Source organism: Rhinolophus sinicus, linkage group LG09 (genome assembly GCF_036562045.2).
Source record: "Rhinolophus sinicus isolate RSC01 linkage group LG09, ASM3656204v1, whole genome shotgun sequence".
In the NCBI taxonomy this organism is placed as follows: Eukaryota; Metazoa; Chordata; class Mammalia; order Chiroptera; family Rhinolophidae; genus Rhinolophus; species Rhinolophus sinicus.
In genome coordinates this window covers 10,970,965-10,987,850 of record NC_133758.1, presented here as the reverse complement: position 1 = coordinate 10,987,850, position 16,886 = coordinate 10,970,965, and the positions used below count along the sequence as shown (strand labels likewise).

The 16,886-nt window shown below is 43.6% G+C and overlaps 1 long non-coding RNA gene across 3 annotated transcripts in view; it reads right to left on the bottom strand.

Annotated features, from left to right (window-relative positions):
• Window positions 1-16,886, bottom strand: part of LOC109446175 (uncharacterized) — a 246,233-nt gene that overhangs the window by 150,189 nt on the left and 79,158 nt on the right. Inside the window, exons 2-3 of one of the 3 annotated variants that reach the window (XR_012498722.1) lie at window positions 12,013-12,073; window positions 6,986-7,114 (exon numbers count right to left, since the gene is read on the bottom strand). This is a non-coding gene — a long non-coding RNA (uncharacterized LOC109446175). Of the gene's footprint in view, window positions 1-1,097; window positions 1,212-6,985; window positions 7,115-12,012; window positions 12,074-12,096; window positions 12,284-16,886 lie in introns of those variants that run through there. The other 2 variants (XR_012498723.1, XR_012498724.1) reach the window with 2 other exon arrangements.

The following is a 16,886-nucleotide window of genomic DNA, read 5'->3' as shown; positions in this document are numbered from 1 at the left end:
AGCACAGGTGATCAGCGATCACGCCACAGAGTGGCCACCACGGAGAGCCACAGCCCAGAGGACTCAGGTTACCAAGGTGCCGGGAGCTTCCCTCAGCCATCTGAGTTGGTGGCCAAGGGCTCCAGCTTTGAATCCAGTCCCACCTGGGTTCAGATCCCACCTCCACCACTCTCCCGACCATGACTTTGGACGAAGGACAGACAGTGACACCCACCTTATGAAAATATGTCTAAAATGCACTAAGCGTAGTTCTTGGCATTCAATATGTAAAGCTATTATATTTGTTATTAATTATGATGATTTACTAACAAAATATACCATGAAATTTAAAAATCATTTTGAAGAGAAAGAAAGCCTCCCATGGAAGTGAGCTGGCAAAGACCCATTATTCACAGTGCACTTGACATACTTGCAGAAGCAAAGAGAAAGGAGTCACTCCTAAGAGGTCTAAAACCAAGAAATGAACATTCCTACCCAGATATCCTGGGGCAGGTCAATATGGTGCAACCAATCAAACAGACAAAAATATCCCCAGACCTGGAGGAGAAAACAATTTCCAGTCCAGAACTGTTCCCTTGCTGACATTAATTAAGAGTTTATGCCAATTCCTTAATGAAGAGGAATTGATATTTATACCAGAACTCCTTTTATGTTTCTAATCATCCATCACGTATAATATAAAACCTATAAAGAATCACTATTACAGAGTGTGGCTTTAGTCTCTTCCAAACTATTTCCCTATTTGTATAAGATCTGGAGTTTAAAAACCCCCTCCAGGTATTTATTCTGCCAGAGAAACCTCCTGTGGAGTTGATTTGCCTCTCCCAGTCAAGGTCCCAGAGCAGAGTGGAAAAACTAGCTCAGCTTATTTCTGCCTGGAAATGAGACAAGTTGCACAGTCATAGGAGAAAGGTCATCTGAAGTGAAATTCACTAAGCAGTCGGGGCATAAGTAAGAGGGGAAAGAGTCATTTTTTTAAACCTCCTTCTCTGTGTTTTCCATATCCAGTGTATCAACAGGTCCTGTCAATTTCCCCAACAAATTAGAACTCGAATGCTTCACCCTCCTCCCTCCATTGCTCCATTTTTATAGCAAACCTTTCTCCTCTCTTGGTTCCCTCAAATCAATTCTCCACTCCACAGGCAGAATGATCCTTTGAACCCCCAGCTCCTCTCACTGCCCTGCTTTAACTCTTCAATTAGTACAACTCCCGAGTCCTTGAATGACCACGTGGCTCCTGCTCACTCCTGTCAGTCACCCTGGACTTCCTTCAGTTTTTCAAACAGGCCACTCCCTCCGAGGGCCTTCACATAGCCACTTCCCTCTCCCTGGAATTCTTTTTCCTACTTTGCAGGCCCTACCCATCCTCAGGTCTCAGCCCCCAAGTCACTTCTTTAGGAAAGCCATTCTCAGCCACCCCAGTTTCAAGGAGGTCTCTTATTTCCTTTCCTTCATATCATTGATCCCAATTTGTAGTTTGTGAGCATATATGTATATATGCATCTATATGCATGTATGTGTATCCATACAATATACACATGTGTTTCTGTCTATACAAACATTTTTAAGTACCTGTCTCTGCTTCGAGACTGTAAATTCTATGGAGGTAGGAACCATGTCCCTGGGTTACCACTACGTACCCAGCACGTGGCAGAATATATAAGATGTGAAGGGAGTCAACAATACGTGTCACCACCAAGATAATGATTTTTCTAAGAGAGGAGACAATATGTAACCAGTTGTCAACAGATGCAGGAAAATTGAAAACCAAGTGTTTTTTTTTTGGTTGTTGTTTTTTTAAAGATGGCACAGTTCACAGTGGCCCTTGCGGGGATCAAACCAGCAACCTTGGTTCTACCAGCACCATGCTCTAACCAACTGAGCTAACCAGCCACCCCAAAAACCAAGTATTTTTACTTGAAACAGAAATTCTATAGACTCTCTTTAACTGGTTAGTATATTTCTCACAATAGAGTGCTCAAGAGAACACTTCAGTGAAGGAACGTCATCACAATTCACAGATGAAAATCCCTTTTGTGCACATTCCTAATGCTTATAAACTCAAGAGGAAAGAATTTGATGGAGAGGACAAAGAAATTGCCACTGAGAAACAGCCACATGCTCTGGACGTGCGTGTTTTTGAGCTTTCTCAGGGACAGTGCACTATTTTTACCTGAACTTGTGAGCGCTAACCTACCTGTCGAGATTTCACTTCTTTTAAATGTCAGTTTGTTGCTAATTTGCCTTTCACCCCTTTAACGGACAGACTTGGAAGTCAGCAGAGGTTCAGGCAGTGTTTAGGATGCAGGAATGAGGCCCACTGAGGTGATAATAGCAAAAATTCCCTTCCAAGAAGAACCTTAGAAAAGGGAGACTTCCTTCCAAAACCCCTGCCCAGTTGTTCTATGTTCCAGAAGCTATTCATTTCCTCTGCTCCCACCACAGGAAAATGTTTGGTCTCAAGGGAAATAAGCCAATGAAGCAGTTGCTTAAGGGTAAAACCAAAATAAGTTAGGAAACTTGAATGGAGCCTCTAACTGTTCCTCCTGAACTCTAATGAGGACGGCAGTCAGATGGAAATTTGGCAAATACCCTCGTGTCAGCCATGGCATGCAGTGACATACAGCCTAACACAGTTCAGCAATCTGAGGTCAGGGGAGGTCGTTGCCCTCTGATAATGCTTTGGGGGACAGAAGCTAGCAAACGTCGTAAGCTGCAGAGGGCACGTTAGGTAAACCTTGAGCCCTTGGGCTGTTGGAATCCAGTAATCCAAATTCATTCATCTGGGGTCTCTCAAGGTGAGGGCTTTGGCCCACTTCTGTTTGATGGAACATTCTTAACTGCCTGGACCTCTCACTATCTTTACCAAGCCCCTGGAAGTCCAGCCCTGCCCAGGCTCTGCAGGGGTTAGGATCAAAGTGGTAGGATATGTTCAGAATGTGGTGTAATAAAAGCAGGTCAACTTTCTAAATATTCCAATGAAATGGAAAAGAAAATTAAAACTTTAAGCCTCTTAAAATGTAAATGGTACCAGCGTGACTTGCAACTTAAAGACTCTTGCCTGTTAAAAAGAAGAAAAATCCAGAAAGCTGAGATGAAGTACTAAGAGTATGAAAGTAGAAATGAGGGAAATCATGATTCGTCCCCAGTGTGGCCTTATTAGCTTCACACCGCCACCCTAGGTCCCACTGTCCTCACTGGGTTTAATGTCACCCTTCCCCCCTCTTTCCCATAAGGTTGCTCTGAGTTCAAATGTTACTGATGACCCTAAAACTCTCTTGAAAGGAAAGAAGTACTTTTATAAATGCAGGATATTAGCTTACACAATTAGCTCTCTACTCAAAATGGAGGGACAGGAAAGAATCATTTTTGTCAGAGTATAATGTTCCAGGACACTTCCACCCCCTACCCCCACCCCTATCTAAAGAGGCATACACTCACTGCTCTCACTTAAGTGAGAAGGAAAACTCTTATGACGGGGCCCCTTTCCTTGGTTGGTGACCACATGTCATGCCATCCTTGACTCAGTGATCCTTTCTTGCTATAACCAATCTCTGATAGCCATGTGGTCCCGTGGTTTCATCTTACACAGAATAGGTGCCCTCCCTCACCAGCGTGCCCACAGAAATCATTAGAGGCAAGCTCAAGTATCCCCACTTGTACGTAGCCCAGTCAGAACTAGATGGTTCTTCTGAGGCAGCTCTGTATCCCGGAGCTGAACATCCATGCCCCACACATTTCTGAGTCCTGCTAGGCTGGGGGACCCCAGACACCCAATATGATGTCTTCCTTGACTTTGCTTCCCTCAGTTTGATCACCCAATGTTTGGCACATGGTAGGAACTTGATCAAATATTCCCTTAATTAAACACACTTTTTTTTTTTTTTTTAACACAACTCTTTTCAGTTCTAGACATAATAGCTAAAAACAATTATTCTGTTGCTTCACAATCAGAAAACTGGAAATTTGACACTGAAGTGAGCAGAAATTTCCACAAGGTTATTTTTCTTCTTTGACACTAGGAAAGCAGTGTTTCCTGACAAAATACTATTCTCTTACGTGATGAAAGAATCATAGAGCTGGAGCAGGACTGTGTGTAGGACAAACATTTGTTATTGTGATTTTACACAAATCAAAGGGACTTTTTCAGTCTCTCTAACCCAGGTGGCTTTCAGCTACTCACATGATTAATGCTTGTGCAACCAAAACAATGTAGCCATTTTGTTGCTTAGCTTTTCCACATTCATTCAACATTTACGTGACTTCAAAAGCTCTTATTCATTTACAAATAATAAATTGTTGATGAAAATCTCAGGTAAAAATGAAATTAGACAATGTGCAATACCATTTGCCTGTGGTTGTTTATGAATAGAATAGGTTTGGAAACATCTCAGCCATCAATTAGGTGGGAAGAGAAAAGGGAGAGGATTATGGGTGAATTTTGCTTTCTGATTTATTTACATACTTTTTTCTGTGTAATGATATTAAAAACTAAGATAATTGACAACATAACATGTGCTAGATACTGTTTTAAGTGTTTTACAAATATTGACTCTGTGAGTTAGAGTTTTATTATTAGCCCCATTTTTATAAATAAGGAAACTGAGTCACAAAGAGTGTGGGAACTTACCCAAGGTCACAGTGTAGTAAATGGCAGAGCTGTAGCCTGACCCTGTGGTCTGATTCCAGAACCCAGACTCTTAACCATTATGCTATATTGCTTCATATTCAGTACCGAGCATTAAAGGCTATGAAGAATCACTGAGTTTTAATAATTCAAACATTTTCGCTGAGCCATGTGACCTTGCTTGGGTCCTTCAACTCCTCAGGACAATTTAGAATTTAACAAGTATAGAATGTAACATTGCCCAAAAGAAGTCTGGACTTTGCCCTGGGCTTCTAGGAGGTAATCCCTACAGGAGTGATTTTGTTTAGAGTCGGGGCTGGTCACGCCAGAAAGACCAATGACCTGATTTGGGCTGGAGGCTTTAGGTCACAGCCAGAGCGGCTGGAGGCTGGACGCTGAGACCCAGCACAGGGGCTATCAGTCAATCATGTCCATGTAATGGAGCCCCAATAAAAACTCTAAACCTCAAGATTTGGATAAGCTTCCCTGGTTAGCAACACTCTATGATGTGTCCTGACTCCATAGGAAGAGAACAACAGAAGCTTTACATTTGAAACCCTCCAGGGCTCTGTCCTATGTGTCTCTTCCTTTGACCTTTGTCACTGATCTGTATCCTTTCCTGCCCTGTAATAAACCACAGCCATCAGTATAATAGCTTTAAATAAGTTCTGTGAGTCTTTCTAGCAAATTATTGAATCTGAGGGCAGTTTAGGAACCCCGCCCTTGCAGTTGGTGTCAGAAATACAGGGTGGTCTTGTATGGAGACTGTCTCCTCTAACCTCATAATTGGCCCCAGCTCGTCACACTTCCTCAGTTTCCTCATCTGTGACACAGTGATATTGCAAGACATGATCTTTAAAGTTTCCCACAGAGCCTAACAGTGTTATTCTGTCAAGGGTATTTGCATTTTAGTGAGGCTCTTCCAGAGACCAGAAGCCTTAACCCACAGGAGCCCATGGTGGGGAAATGGAGAGATAGGTAAGAATTTGAGACTGAAGTTTCTCCTCCATAAATCACACTACCCATGTCACTTACAGGTAAAAGGAACTGCACAAGGATGATGATGACGATGGGAAGGGATGTGAGGGTGGGCACATCCTGTTAGTTCTGAGTCTATTTCTATATTGAAATAAATTAGCCAGTGGGTTCTGTTCTACTGCAGGCCATTTGATTCAATGGAGTCCATGTACCCAGAACTTATTTCTGCTTCAACCACAGAAGTCAGAGACTTGTGAGAGAAATCAGACTCAGGTCTCTCAGGCTTCTAACAGCCCCACAGGCAAAACCACCACTTGGAGCATTACTTGGAGGCCAGCAGGCCCCACACTGTCCTCTAGGCCTGCATGTGGCTATTCCCAACCTCTTGGGGGAACTCCACAAAGGAGTCTCTCAGCATGGATGCTCCGTTCAACTTTTCATAGACTCTCCAGACAGCTTTTAGGCATGCGAGGAAATGGTCTTGTTGTAGAGTAGAGTTAGAAAGCCCTATGTTTTCCCAAGTCCCAATTCTCCAGGTCCAGGTGGTTGCACCTCACTTGCTATTGCTTTGCTTACTTGCCCAATGGGGGCCCCTGTCATTCACTTCAGTCCTGGGTGGAGACCATCAACCCCACACTCATCTCCTCCAGATTCCAAGGCCATTCTGTCACCTTAGTCCACGACAACAGCTCTTGGCTCAAGTCTTAACCAACAGAGACAAGAGGAGCAGCTACCTTTGCTTTTCCAGGAAACACGGTCATCACATTGATTCTCACAATGGCTCAATATATGAGGTATAATTATTTGCCCATTTTCTAGAGCAGGAAAGTGAGAGTTAAGGAGGTTAAGAAATGAACCCCTGATAATATAGTATGGTGGACAGAATAATGCTCCCCCAAAGAGGTCCATGTTCTAATCTCCAGAACCTGTGAAGTGTCACCTTCATGGTAAAGAAACTGCCAATGTGATTCACTTAAAGCTCTTGAGATGAGGAGATGATCCTGGCTTATTCAGGTGGGTCTGATGGAATCAGGAGGGTTCTTATGAGAGGGAGGCAGGAGGATCAGTGTGTCAATGGAAGCAGAGCCTGGAGTGATGGGAGGAAGGGGTCGCAAGCCAGGGAATGCAGGTGGACCCCAGGAGCTGCAAAAGGCAAGCAACAGATTCTCTTTTAGAGCTTCCAGAAGAAATGTCTCCTTGCTGACACTTCATTTTAGAACTCCAGAACTCTAAGATAATACATTTGTGTTGTGTCAAGCCACTAAGTTTCTGATGATTTGTAATAGCAGTAAGAAGAAACAAATACACGCAGCTATCCAGTGATTGATGGGGAGGCAGGCATTGAACCCAAGCAGTCTGCCTCCCAAGATCAGTTCTTACCTCAATATCTTCCTCCCGAGTCATCAGCTGCATCAGATCTGGAATCCCCACTACTGATATTTTCAGCATCCAGTGGTCCTAGCTCCTCTTCTTTGTAGGTTACAGGGAGACACACAGAGGTGTGGAGTCCTGCAGGAAGTACAGAGACTAAGCACTCAGCAATGTAAAACTGGCCAGCAGGTTCAGTCCTGCTGGGCCTCAGTTTCATCACTTGTGAAGTGGGGACCATGATGGTGCAGGCCTCACAGGGACTTTGAAAGGATTCAATAAAATAGTCCAAATAAATCACTGAATGCAATGGCTGGCACAGAAAAACACTCTGAAAATATATTATTCCCCTAAAACTTTATTGAGTGCTTAATATTACCTTCTAGCCTTTTGCTAGGGCGTTTTAACTTCAGAATTTCAGATTTGCAATAGACCATCACAAGGTTTCATAAATAGAAAAACATTATTTCCTCGTTTTTATAGAATGCTTTAGATTGAGTGTCCAGTTATTCGCTGTTATTTCTGAATAAATGACGTAGTGGGTGTAGTGAGTTGAATGATGTAGTGAGTTGAAAATTTCATGTCCACCCAAAACCTCAAGATGTAACCTCACTTGGAAATAGGGTCTTTGCAGATGTAATCAAGGTGAGGATTGAAATTATATCATACTGGACTCAGGTGGGCTCTAAATCCAATGAGACTGTCTTTATAAGAGACAGAAAAGTACACACAGAGACACACAGGGAGGAGGCCGTGTAACAATGGAGGCAGAAACTAGAGTGATGGAGCCACAAGCCAAGGAACGCCAAGGAGTGCAGGAAAGCACCAGAAGCTGGAAGAGGCCAGGAAGGATTCTTCCCTAGGGTCTTCAGACATTTTGATTTCCGACTTCTAGCCTCCTGAACTGTGAGAGAATAAATCTCTGTTGTTTTAGGCCACCTAGTTTGCAGGAACTTGTGGTGACAGCACTAAGAAATGAATACAGATGGTGATTTTTGGTGCTGCTCAAATCACCCCCCTTGTGGGAGGGACCGCTTCATCTACTCCTCCAGGCTCACTCCCTCTTTCTGCACAGGAAAGAAATATTTCACAGGGGAGAGTCATAGTTCTTCCTCATCTCCACTTTGCAGCACATGGACTGCAGCAAGAATACAAGGAAAGCAACACAAAGTCAGTAAGGATTACTCACCCAGTGTATAAAGCACTCTAGCTGGCAGAAGAGTAGCAGAGTGTTTCCCTGCTACTAATGAGCTGTGTGACCTTGAGGAGGTGATTTAACCCTGTGAGGCTTCCATTTCCTCAAAGTGAACAGGTTGAACGAAAGAGCTTTACATTCCCTAACATCAGAAAATATTTAGCAAACGATGTCCTGAAGACCAAAGGGAAGACAAACAGGAGAACATGAAGAACCCTGCGTCCCTCCTCCCCAAGGGAAAATGCTGAGAACCCATGCACTGCCTGGGGTCTCCATCATAGCATGATTTTGTGCCTGTAGCTGCCTCCTTTGCAGTATTGCTGCAGTATGTAGGTTCTGACAAGAACCTGTCCATTTCAATGCAGATGCTCCCCATAATTTGGTAGATCGCAATCGTTCTTAGGGGTATTCAGGTAAACATCAGCATCTCAGGAAAAAATGCACATGATATGTTTGACTCTATCTCTCTTACTACACAAACACGCAGCCCTTGGTTCAGTAACTTTTGCTGCAAATCATGATCTTACAGGTCTCTCCCTGCCTTCCTGGGAATCTACACACAGCAGGTTGAATCCTGCCTACTCACTTTGCAGGTACTCAATACAAGGTTAGAGGAGATTTAATTAGAGAGAAATTATAATCTTTCAATCTTTAGATTGCATATCAGGGATCAAAGTCTCCAAAAACTCTCGCTGGCCGTTTGCAATTTTGCATTGGCAGTCAGGAAGAAACCACGGTTAGGTAGAGCTAATTTAAGTTCTAGGCTACATTAATATTTCTTTCCTGCTCAGTCCAAGACCTTTTGCCTCTGTTTACTTCTTGTGTTGCCACATCATTACTCCCTTTCCCCCAAATCTCTCCGTCCACAGCAGCCGGTGAGCTGTGCATTTTGCTTTGTTTATATTCTTTAACAACCTGTGTCACGTTCATTTACATGTTCTACCCAAAGGATTAGTTGAAATCACCAGCATATTTCTTCCTTGTAGATCTTTACAATTTTGTCTGTAATACTATATTTTCTATTTCAGGAAAATAATCAACAATGTGCCTGCTTACATGGAAGGAAAGGGAGAGAGAGAATTGCTGTTTATAAATTTCTCCTAGTAGACCGGTGTGGAAACCTGAAGACTCTGGAAAAATCACATGAAGGAAGACTTAGAAAAGGGATTCAACTCTTATTCCTAATTCTTTGGAGTTTTTAACCAATAGGTTAAAACGGCAAACAGGTTCATGTAAAAGAAAAATATGAAAATAAATTATCTAACAAAAACACTTCAGAGGAAAAATATATAGTGAGTAAAAAAGTGACAACTACTTCTAAGTGAGAGTGGAGGTGGGGGGAAGTTTGGAGCAGAAAGTGCCCACAATGGAAGGGGAGAAGAAACTGCTACAGAGGTCACGATGCATCATTCTTCAAGTGTTATTAACTAAACAGGGATAACTGTAAAATATCCTCTCTGGGAGCAGCAAGAGCCCCACTGACAGGCAGGGCCCCAAGCAGCTCCCTCTTTCCTCTGGAGATGTCCCTCTTGTGTACAATTCAGAACCAGCACAGCCTTGTTCAGCCTAGGCCATACTGAAGCTCAGAAGAAAGCCCAGGTTACAAAAGACTCCTGCAGCCAGCTCTCAAGTCAAGATGCCAAAGTAGGCCATTCAGCAGCCAGCAGTGACTGGTGACTAATTTATCGGAGGATTATTTTTGAAGGTATAAAGGAACGTCACTCTTTGAGCACCAGAGCACAGCTCACCGAATATGAACCATTGTGCTAATCCAGCGTAGGACTCAATACGGTGTGGGCTGTATTATTTGTCCTGAGCCCCAGGGAGAAAGCAATGATATATTTAAAGCAGCTGTGGTTTCAGAGAGAACATTAACACTGAATTATATGGAAATGCTAATGAAAGAACAGTGAAAGTGACCTTGAGTTCTGCAGTTCACACTAGTTCCCTGTTAGCTAATAGCCAAGCTGACTGAGAACATCAGGAGCAGAGGTTGCAGATGTTCTGTTTACTAAACAGAAAACATTAACAACGTGGTTGTACATTGAAACTCAGTAAGACATGAAAATAAGCACAGGGCCAAGGGGAAAAGTTCAGTGAATTTTCCTGAGCATTTCTTTTTTAGTCTCATCTCTGCCCTAGCATGTTTTTTCAAATATCAAGCAAGGAAGAAATTCATAGGACGACTTTTTTTTTTTTTTTTTTAGAGCTCCTTTTGGCCCTACGCGGTTGACAATTTCAATGCAATCCACTCCAGAATCTGCCAGTTGAAATATAAAGCTACAGGTCATACCTTGGAGTAAGGCAGTAGCACATTTCATCCTTTGGGGAATAGCAGAAATGGAGATGACTAGGGCTCTAAGGGATATTTCTATTTTACAGGAAAAGAAAGAGAAAAATCAAGAAATTGAAGTGACTCGCTCAAGATATCGATGGAGATAAGTCTAGAGCTTAGACTCCTGTCCATGCCCAGACCTCATGTCCTAAAGCCATGAGTTGTCAGTCATCACCTTTATAAGGCTCGGGCTGGTGTAGAGAAAATGGAAGACTGTCATTGCAAAGTTACCTCTGAGTCACTGGAAGCATGCTATACCAATTAAGTTCCAACTTCTGACAAATATGGCTTCTAGTCAGTCTTTACTGCTTATAGGACTTACATGTTATTTAGACATGTGACTAAAGGCTCCCCACATGACTTAACATCATCTAGTGTGCAGGTGCAGTTGGCCCCACCCCACCCCTTCATCCAGAACCCCATAATTTGACCTATACATTTCTCTCTGCTTGACAATGGGCTCCATTCTGTGCACTGGCTTCTGTGTGGTTCCCTAAGTTCCTGTGAGCCTCTTCCCCTCTCTCTGTTGGGTGATGCCCACTCGACACACTGCTCACCTGTGGACAGGTTAGGCAAGGTGGGCAACCTCTAGCTAGGAAGATTCGGTGTTGATTAAAACACGATCTCGGCCCTCTAGGAGTTCACACTCAGCTCTTTGGCCTTTCAAAGAGAGATATAAATTAGGCTGCCTCTGCCTGGGAGGCCTGGAGTGACAGCCTCTGGATGTCAGCAGCTGGAGAAGCAAAAGCTTTTTTTCCATGGATGGTCATAGTTCCACAGAAAAGACCGAAGAGATTCAGAAGCACTGATGACATGTTGTGGACTTCACCCTTTGACTTAAAAAAGGTCAGAAGAGAAATCTGAGTTTCAGTCTACTTTTCAATCTATACAAAGCTCATTGTTAGAGTTAAGCCAAGAACTAAATTCTAACAATTAGCCAACATCTACCCGGAGCAGATGAACTGCAGAAATTGGTGCCAGTGATGCTAATATCTAGAAGAAGGTCATCACTAGAACAGGCATTAATGGTCTAGAGAGGTTTTGCAGAGGGTTGTATGCCTTCCATATAAGCCCAGCCTGGAATTTGAGAATCCCAGCATGTCAGATGCTTGGTTGACCTCAGAATGCTCCTAGGAAAGGAAGGTGATTAGGCCCAAAGCAGAACAGGCCCACAAGCTTACTTCACAGTGGTTTCAAGCAATTATGCCTTTGTGGTCACAGACAAAAGGAATTGTATTCCCCTGGTGCCTTTAGGAAAGGAAATTTTACAGCATTCCACATTGGTGCTACTCATTAATAATCCTCTACACCTAAAAGAGAGGGGAAAATTAGGATGGGATCCACTAGCAGACCTAGGCAACTTGCCAGATCTCCAAGAGGAAGACACTGGGAACCAAGAGGCTTGGATTACATTCCCAGTGCTGCTTCTGAGAAACTACATGAGCTTAGGCGAACCCCTGTGCATCAGTTTTCTCATCTATGAAACGAGACTATTACTTTCCTACTCACCTCATGGGGCTAGTGTGCGGCTCACAGAAAACCTTCATGTGTAAGTGTCTTGAAAGGCTTCCTGTAAAGAAGAAAAAGACTTACTTTAATTAGTGATAGACTGTCTTCCCCTCTTCTCATTGGTGAGTCTGTGGCACCATCTGAGTCAGCATAGTCATTACTCATCTCTCCAGGACCTGCCAGTTCCCAGAAGCTCAGGGATCCAGGTAAACCAAGCAGCTGCTGAGCCAGGAAAGTATGGCTGCAGAAAGGACATTTCCTTAGGATGCTAACACTCAGAAGTCCCTTCTGTGAGCTGGAGATGAACTGAGGAGCTGGCACACATTTCCTGTAATTAAACAGTGAAAAATCTCACTATGACGTGAAAACTTTCAGGTACCTCAGAAGAGGACCCTGCTGCTTTCCTTGTGTACTTGCTGATTCAGCCTCCATGCTTCTGCATAGATCAGGTGGGTCAGATTGTGGAAACAGAACTGTGGCTCATGCAAAAATCAGGTCAGCAATTAGCAACTGCAGCCATGCACGAGGCACTTCACCAGGCTGCATTCAGCTATGTGATGAGATTGAGTAAGAGCTGACTCTTACCTGGACTTAATCAGACTCACTCTACCCTCTTACGATGCACAGGTCTAAGTATTTCACCCCCTCTGTATTCGTTCTACTGCTGACCTCTGTAGTGAGAACCTGAGCTATGGAACGAGGAGCTGGGTACTGGAGAGCTCCCCTTTCCAAAGAGGTACTTTGACTTGCTTGCTGAGTAAAAGACTAAAGGTGATCTGGAGAGGATGAGTTCTTTTGAATGGATGAGTTGTCTGTGCTTGGATTGGTTACAGATGCTTTGAATCCTGCCCTGCTGCAGCGATGAGTTCTTGAAGGATATGTGAGCAGAGGTGACATGCAAACAATCCATACACAAGGTTTTGGCCACAAATCCTCAGCTGGCTCTGACCTGATGAGCTGGTTGGGACTATGCGTGAGCAAATGGCCCTCCTGCTTAGATCAGATGAAGGCTGAAGCACGCATTCATCCTGCACGCCGCCTTTTCCTGGACATGCCCACGAGGAATTTTAGGACAGAGGGCTGCTGCCAAGTAGAGGGAGTCCCAGGCCCAGCACAGAATTAAGGAAAAGAAGGGGAGAAAGATAGAGATAGAGGTACAATATATTGTGTTGAGTATATATATGATATAGAATTAAGAAAAATAAGGGACATATATATTTCAGAGTCTGATACCCAAAAGATGACATTCCGCAATGAAGCAAGAGCCTTAAACTTCTGGTCCTTTCCCCAGCTGCTCCACACCACAACTATCATGTAATTGTGTCCTTAATCCACCTCAGAGCTTCTAAACAGAATTCCAGAGAGGTGGAGGGGTGGTGGGGTTCACACTGTGAGACCCTAACTGCTGGACCAGTTTCCAAGGATAGAGGAGCCCTGAGCAGGCCAAGGAAGATTATTTAGAGTATTTAGAGCAGGGGTGTCAAAACTTCTTTCAACGTGTTTTACCAAGCGCCATATGCAGTAAAATACACAAACAGCCGGGCCACTCACTCAAGGTGAAGTATGTATTGCCTCACCTGGTTTATTTAAGTAAACTAAATATATTTTTGGAATTTGCTGCAGGCCAATTAACAATGAATTGCGGACAGCAATTGGCCCGCAGACTGCAGTTTTGACACCCCTGATTTAGAAGGACAAAAGTGACCAGCTATAAGTGGCAGCTCCAACTGAAAGAGCTCTGACGGAAGAATCAGCTGAGAACATCAATCGAACAGAAACAGGAGGCCTCAAAGAGATCTAATTAGGACATAAAAAGACTTTGTGAAATGAAACAACATGTGATATTAATTTACATTTAAGAACTAAAAATTTTAATTTAGTCATTTAGTAAACAATTTATAGAAGGGAATGGTCACAATCGAGAACCAACTCAGAGGCCTGGAAGAAATACATCGTCACACAGGTAAAATACAAGAGAGAGAAATCACAGGATAAAATAGAGAAACATGAAGGCAGATCCAGGAGACATTACATGTGAAGAAGAGGAGATGTAGAAGCTAAAAGAAGAAACAGAGAGAGCAGAGTTAATAATTCAACAAATAGTAGAGAAAAAACTTCTTGTCTGAAGAAAGACTTGGGTCCGCAGATTGAAAGGACTCATTTCATTCCAGATGGGATGAATGGGGACATGACAGAGTTCCTGGTGAAATTCCTAAAACCTAAGAATAAAGATAGGGGGTGCTCATTTATTTCTCCCAAGGACATTGTTTCTCAAGGTACAGTCTGTGAACTTGACACCTTAGAACCAGGACACTTCAGAGTTACAGCCTTTGGTAGGTTTGGAGAAATGCAAATAGTTCATGGTGAGTAGCTGAGGGCAGAGGGTATTGGAGTAGCAGGAAGGGTCCTCTTGAGAAATGTATAAGTACCGAATGAGAGGCAGGGCCACCTTATCCAATGGAGTCTAAATGCTTTTCCTCAGTGGAATGTTGCAAATTCTCACACAAATACACACAGATACACAAAGTAAGACAATGGCACTGAGTAGTGTTGATCTGTTTGGGGGAACCAGATGGAATTGATATGAACAACTTCATAGCTCTTTTTCCTTTGTTTAAAAAATATTCCAACCTTGGCTTTGAATTTTGTAAAGTAAATGAAAAATGTAAAGCTGAATTATCTAAGGAAACCACTTTCCTTACTACCATTTACCATTCATAGAGAATGCAAAGCCTGGGTAACTGCTAAGCAAGTTCAGTCTGATTCTCAAACGGGCAGTCACACCATGAGGTTTCTCTAGAGAGAAGTTCGATTGAGGAAAACTTGTAGCTACAAGGTCTTCCCACAGCTGTCTTCTCTCCTGCCAAAGATCATCAGGGCTCAGGAAATAACTGCGGGTTTTTTTTTTTAAATAAACTTCGGTGAGATATAATTTATGTACAATAAAATGCAATAATTTAAAACGTACCTGCGAAACTACTACCACAATGTACATACAAACAATTCTATCATCCCCAAAAGATTCCTTGGTCCCTTGGTAGCGGATCCCTCTCTCCAACCCTAGGCCCAGGCAAACCCTGATCTGCTTTATGTCACTATAAGTTAGTTTGCGTTTTCTTTATATAAATGGAATCATAGAGCGTATTGGTTTCCTAAGCCTGCAGTAACAAACTACCACAAGGTGGATGGCTTAAAATAGCAGAAGTTCATTCTCTTACACTTCAGGAGATCAGAAGTCTGAAATCAAGGACCTCTCTCCCTTCAAAGCCTCTAGGGGAGAATCCTTCATGGCCTCTTTCAGCGTCTGGTGGGTCCAGGTGTTTCTTGGCTTATGGCAGCACCATTCCCATCTCTGCTTCCATCTTCACATGCCTTCCTCCCTGTGTACCTGTTTCTATGTCCTTTTCCTTATAAGGACATGAGTCATTTGATTTAGGACCCACCCTAAGTCCAGGGAGATATCATCTTGAGTTCTTTAACTTAATTACATCTGCAAAGACCCTATTTTCAAATAAGGTCGCTGAGGAGGGAAAACCTAGTTCTCCCCGTTTGTCCTTTACTCTCACGTCACCACCACACTCACAACCCACTGACAGCAGATGTGTGGGATTTCCCCCCGCACCAAGTAATTTTCTGCCATACCAGCTGGGTGTTGTATAATTTAACTCAATTTTAATACTATCTACCTGGAGATAGTGTCAGATCCACAGGTTAAGGGTTCAGCCCTGCAAGACTGTTCCCTCCCCATGCGCTGACATCAATTGCAAGTTTAGGTTGTCACCTGTGCCTCTGACCAATCAGCTATAAATCAAAGCTTCCCTCTTCCTTGGGTTTGATTCATTTACTAGAGCAGCTCACAGAACTCACCGTTACTTACTGCTTACCAGTTTATTATAAAAGGATACTATCATGCAGAGTATCAGGTGGGGTCTCTGGTCCCACTCCCCGCATAAGAACACAGGACATGTTGAGGCCAAAAAGGAACACCCACAGAACCATAGATAGGGGAGTCATACCATTATATTCTCGCCAGCAGCTGGGTTGGAGACACAGGAAGCCGGAGCCACACGATCCGCAACCTGCCATTTGCTTCTCTGCCAACCAACCTCACTTGCTAACTGCAATCCGTGCTTGCTAGCTCAGCCACCATCTTGCTAGCCCCCACTTTCTGCTAGCATAGCCACAGCAGTTATATTAGTGGCCAGTGGCTCACTGGTTACAGCTGACGGCCAACTAGCCACAGCTGGTGGCCATCTAATCACAGTTGATGGCCATTTACTACCTGAGCCAGCACCTTTCCACGTGAGGCCGAGAGCCTGGAAACTGCACTCCTGGCTCTGTCCCACAGATACAATAAAGGATAGAGATGAGCATCCCCGTAGAAGAGCTGTGCAGGCCAGGTGTGAGGGAAGGGGCGGAGCTTCCCTGCTCTCTGAGCGCAGGGCTCTCCCAGCACCTCCACTGCTCCCCAACCCGGAAGTTCTCTGAACCCCATACTTTTTGGATTTTTATGGAGATTTCATCACGTAGGCATGATGATCATTAACTCCATTTCCAGCCCCTCTCCCTTCTCTGAAGAATGGGGGAGGGGGGGTAGGCTGAGAATCCCAGGCTACTAATCATGCCTTGGTCTTTCTGGTGACCAACCCCCATCCAGGAGCCCACCCGGAGTCATCTCCTTAGAACAAGAAGACATGCCTGTCACCCAGGAAATCCCAAGGGATTCAGGAGCTCAGTCAGGAACCAGGATCAAAGACCAAATATTAGAACAAAAGAAGCTCCTAGTGCTCTTATCACTTAGGAAATTACACAGGTTTTAGGAGCTCTGAGCCAGGAACCAGGGGAAGAGACCTATAGTATGTATTTTTTTTCCC